Here is a 5,986-nt window from a genome sequence, read left to right on the forward strand (position 1 = left end):
CCCTGAAGTGATGAATACACGTGTGTGTGTGTGTGTGTGTGTGTGTGTGTGTGTGTGTGTGCCTCTTCAGACTGAGGGTGAAAGTCCTTTTTGAACATTAAAATATGTGGACATGTCACAATAGAGGCACAACATACCAATATAAACCTGATAATGGGCATCACATGTACTCTTTGAGTCAGTTTGATCAGAATTCGTGGTCTATAAAATAGTTTTTAAGCTTTCTCCTCACTGTATAAATCCTCACCTCACTGCACATTGTCTGAACACTTGCATTCACGGCACATTTGCCATTGTGAGTTACCAAAGAGTTACCTTGAATCCATTGTTACACACCCATTAAACCTGGAGTGCCCCCCTACCACTGGCACATTGAGTCTGGTAGATTTGCCTTGGCAGGTATTCAGTGACCTCTTCATGGCCGCAGACGTTTCCACCCTCCGCTCGCAATCAGCAGTTATCTCTTTTCTCTCCTCTCATTGTGTAATGTCCCGATGCTCAATCCACCTCTTCTCACCAACAGGTGTCACAGCAGAATGAACTGCGGGGAATTGAGTCCAGAGATGGGTAAGATAGCGAGGTAGGAACAGCGGGTAAGTGAGTGATAAAAGTGTTTCCAGTTCGGGGTGTATGTGTATTGTTTGTGGGGATCTGTGTGTGAAGATGCGTGTGTGTGTGTGTGTGTGTGTGTGTGAGAGAAAGAGAAGACATAGGAAGACAGACAGGAAGTGAAGGGCAGAGAGAGAGAGACAGAAGGAATTAGCGTGTGAGTTGAGGTGTGACTGCCCTGCTCTACTTCACTAATGAGCTGGTGTTAACTCAGAGGAAGTCAGAGCTCATTCTGGCTACGCTTGACCCCGGTGCTAACACTAACGCTGTGTGACAGCTACATATACACTGACTGCCACCATCAACCCCAACTCTATTCATTAACTCCCGTGGCCTGAGTGTGGGTATGAGTTTGTGTGAGTGTCCATGTGTGTATGCAAAAAAAGTTCATCCTAACAAGTCCTTTAATTTCCCAATGTCATTGCAAGTCTTGAAGCTGCATTATCAAGTTCCTGCATTCACTATTGGAATAGGTGTCCACTAGCTTATCAATTTTCATGTAATAAATACATTAAATGGTCATGTGATTAAAATGTTTACACTAAAGGTGCACAAAATATTCGTTTTTCAGTCCATCCCTTGCATATAAAATATGAAATGAGGTTTAAGGAGGCTAAGTTATGCTCATTATCAGGTTCGTATTTAAAGTATCTACTGTGACATTTACATATTTGCATGCTTTAATTTTTTTTAATTAAGGCAAGGCAAGTTTATTTATATAGCACCTTTCAACACGGGGTAATTCAAAGTGCTTTACAGAAAATGAAAGACATTAAGAAGATGGCATTTGAAATCAGTCATTAAAAAGCAAAGATAATAAAAGAAACATTAAAAGAAAAAACACATGAATAAAAGTTACAGTGCAGTTTAAGATATGAATAGCTCAATTAAAAGCAGCGACAAAAAGAAAAGTCTTCAGCCTGGATTTAAAAGTAGTCAGAGTTGCAGCGGACCTGCAGATTTCTGGAAGTTTGTTCCAGATATTTGGAGCATAATAACTGAACTTCTCCATGTTTAGTTCTGACTCTGGGGACAGAAAGCTGACCCGTCCCTGAAGACCTGAGAGATCTGGATGGTTCATAATTTAGCACAAGGTCAGAAATGTATTTTGGGCCAAAACCATTCAGTGCTTTATAAACCAGCAACAGTATTTTGAAATCAATTATTTGACACACAGGAAGCCAGTGTAAAGACTTCAGAACTGGATTGATGTGATCCATTTTCTTAATTTAGCCAATTAAACTAAGCTAGATGCAGCATCCTTGGAAAAAAAAGGTCTGAGAAATGTTGAATTATAAGTCATTAGGGGTTGGTATTGGCCATTACTGTTTGGTATACTACTTAGTTAATAATATAAATTGGAATGGAAAATTGTTCGTAATCTCAGTAAAATGCAGTAAAAGACAACATTAGCCCAATCTAATCTCTCTGACAGTTTCTCAGTGTAGGGGCTTCTTTCTCTGTCCACCCACAGTTTCTCAGTGGGGATCTCATGAACACACAGTGCATGGCAGGCTGCCTGTAGCCCCGGGCTCTCCTGCTAGCTATCTGAAAGTTCACAACATTCATGCGGTAGAAATAAAGTGTCTGTTAAGCTACCAGACGGAAAATCCTGTTTGGTCCCTAACTTTGTGACATACTATCTGTATCTCAGTATATGTCACAGACCAGTTTAAAGGCTATTTTCAAAAGGGACAATATCTCCACATACTTTAAAAAATGTGTGCTTTACAATAAAGAAACCAAAACAGGTAAAAATAGGTTTGAATACTGATCATTATTACATATTCCTAATGAGTAACTGGTGACTGTAAAATAAATGTAGTGGAGTCACAGTACATTAATGCTTCCGAAATGTAGAAGTGTTCAACTTCAACTGATTAGCCGCCTTTAGTTTAACGGTGGTGACATGAAGTCAGGTGACCATGATGTAGTTTGTTAAGAGCCTAATGTTAGCTTTTTACTTCTGCCGATTGCACTTACGCTTAAAAAAATAACTTATTGGTGTTAATATGTGGAGAGTATCCTGCTGAACAAAACGTGTAAGTATCATAAACATGCGTGTTGACCGCAGAGCTATATTTCTGCAATAATCAAAAATCTAATGTAAAAATCGTATTGCTTTCTGCCAAGAGGGCCCTTGTGATGCTAACTTCCTGGTCAGCCTATACACAAATAAACCATCCCTTTATCCTATAGGGAGAGGTTTAGAAGATGTTCAGCAAAGCAAACAGGAAAGCTTAATTATTTAATGTACCTATAAATAAAAATGGGGGAATCTTGGAGAAATGGTTGGAGGTTTGAAAATGTGGAAGCAAATGTAAAATAGGGTTTCTTATTTTCATTTGCTAACAGGGAAGCCAAGAGTTATGAGTGGTTGTGCATAAAGGGCAGGCATGGTTGTTAGTGATGGTTCCCCTGGTGTTTCGGTAGGTGGTCTTCTGTAATGGCTCTGACAAGGGATGGCTGTCAGCGGTGTGACCTGACGAGCTGCTAGTCATGGCAGCTCCTCGTTTCCCTCGTGTGCCGGGAGCTCCTTGGTTAGAACGTGCCCTGTGCTGCACTTGCATGAAGGGATATTGATGCTTCTGCGCTGCGTGGTGCAAGGCATCACTGTCACAACACATACATACACATTGTACATTCAAACCGACAGCTGAACTAAATGACTGAGAGCAAGAGGGAGACAAAGGAGACAGAACAACCGTGACAGATAAACGGAGAGGCGTTCACGCAGACAGTCAGTTGATAATGACCTGTGTCATAACTTTTCCCATATGGCTTGTCTTGTCTTTCTCATCTGTACCATGGGACAGATGTATGGAAGCTAGGGATACATAACTATCAGGCTATACATATGGGAGCTGTCTTTTCCGGATACCCCTTGGCACATCAAAGCAACTGAATATACTGAATCATCTTTCCACTGAAGTATAAGAAAAGAAGATTAAAGACTTGAATAAGTACCCTTGATATTCTGGTGGATACATGTGTGGATGGATATACAGTATAGATCAGTGCTTCTCAAACCTTTTTCAGTAATGTACCCCCTTTGAAACATCTTCTCAGCCAAGTACCCCCTGACCGACCCCCAACATTTTTGATAGAAAAAGCCTATATACATAATTACAATATATTGATGTTCCATCAGTGTGTGATTTATTAACTCCTTCATGCATGAATTACAACAAACTAAGGATATTTTCCCCTTTGTGCATGAAAAAAAAGACCACATTTTTTAAAAATAGATTTTCCCAAGGAGTTTTTCAATTGAAGTGAATCGAAATTATATATTATGAAAAACTGTAAAATACAATACACACATTTGAAATGTTCATATGAGGACCCCCTTGGTGGTTTATATACAATTGTGCTTTCTATATAACTTGTTGTACTAAGATTATTTTTGTAATCATGCATGCTATTTTTTTAATTAAAGGGGACCTATCATGCAAAATGCACTTTTGTACGTCTTTTAAAGTATATATGAATATGTGTCCCCGGTGTGTCAGGGAACTCACCAAGTGTCAGAAATCACAATCCTCTCTATTTTCCTCCATACCCAAATCTCTAAAAACGGGGCTGCAATGGATCTGATACAGACTGATCCAGATTTGAAAATAGTCTGATGTCAGTGACGAAGAGCTCCGCCTATATGGCCAACTTTCCACCAATCAAGACCAAAGGAGACTGCTCTTGAATATGACGTCCAACACCTAACAAATGGAGGTTAACGAACAAATACTCTAGGTACCCTCTAGTGTTTAGGTATGTAATAAACCCTTTAATGAGACTTCACGTCTGTAGAACTAACTTTAATTTCATACACGTGACATAGAGCATTCTCGGAGGTGTCAGTGTGTATTTTATTTACAGTTGAAGGGTTTAACTTACTTCCCTACAGTGGGGTAGCACGCACACAACTCTGGCCTAATAAAGAGACCGATGATAGTTTACGGCTGTCGGATCTCTACAAACCTATAATCGCCAAAAGTGAGGAAGGACTGTGAACGTCCGTCCAGAAACTAACGTCCCGTCTATACTTAATTTATACGTATAGTTTAACACACAACCCCTGAACCACCCGTCTCACTTCTTGCCTCTCTACTTACCCATGCACACTTTCGTCCTTTCCTTTACTCAGTCCTCCCTACGTCCTCTCTCGCAATTCGTACATGACAACTTACCTTGTTAACTGTAAAATATTACACTAGTAAATACAATCGATACAACCAGTTAAATGTACACGGTTCAATGTTCCGACTAGGATTTAGAACGAATTCAAAATCAATGTCTGGTCGGTCGGCATAATACAACACTTCCCGTCGGTCATACCACCGGGTGTTCACGTTTGTACGATGTCGTCGGGCGCTTTATGACCGCGCAGTGTAACAATTTTTACACGTTATTTTTGCATGTAAATTCATGGTAGAGGTCGTTGACACTGTCAAACGGGGACAGCCGGACAGGATACGTTGTAAGAATATTTATTTGGGTAATTAGACACGATTAAACTACTACTATATTAGGTACCATAGCATCTAAGTATTCGGTGAAATTAGTGGCAGTACAAAATAGATATGACCATAATAGAGGGTGAGTACATAGGTGGTCTTATAGATCCCGTGAATACGGGTTTTGTAAAGGTAATCCTCTTTACACGACGTGAAAGTTCTTACACGTGTACGGTTTTACTTCTTTTGAAGTGTCTTGGCAACGGAAAGAGTGTATTAACATTTTCACCGAACAGTCATATAAATTTTACTGATCCCATTCGAACGATCGAATGTCCCGTCTTAGACGTCATTTAGTACATCTTTTATTACGTTAGCGTACCATTTTATTCGGTTATTTTTGCATGTTAAGTTCATTTGACACTGTCAAACGGAGACAGCCCGAATAGGATTATTACAGGTTTTAAGGAAGTTTTAGTTATGTACATTAGACACGAATATTATTAGGTACATTACATGTAGTATTCGTGAAATTGTGGCAGTACAAATATAGATTATGGTCACTAAGAGTTTATCCCTCATGCACCTGGGGAATCCCAATGCAACCCAATGACGTCCCATATACACTCTATGTTTTTTTATTATCATTTTCTCTGGATAGTTACGTATATAAACTTTATTTATATAACACCGGTATGGATATATTACATATCAAGAATTACAAAAGAGAGAAGTTTATGGGTTTGTCAGTACGTCGTAAAATCGGTACGGAGTAAAGCCGAGATAAAACGGAGAGGAGGTGGGTACCAGAAACGTACGACGTCGACTGGTGCGGCGGGGGACGTTTCCTTCCGGCTCAATGCTCGCAGTACAATGGTACCACAATGAGTACGACTAATGGTACGGTTGTTTGTGCCATTGGA

This window comes from Notothenia coriiceps, unplaced genomic scaffold (assembly GCF_000735185.1).
Source record: "Notothenia coriiceps isolate Sejong01 unplaced genomic scaffold, NC01 NC01_scaffold00037244, whole genome shotgun sequence".
Taxonomy (NCBI): Eukaryota; Metazoa; Chordata; class Actinopteri; order Perciformes; family Nototheniidae; genus Notothenia; species Notothenia coriiceps.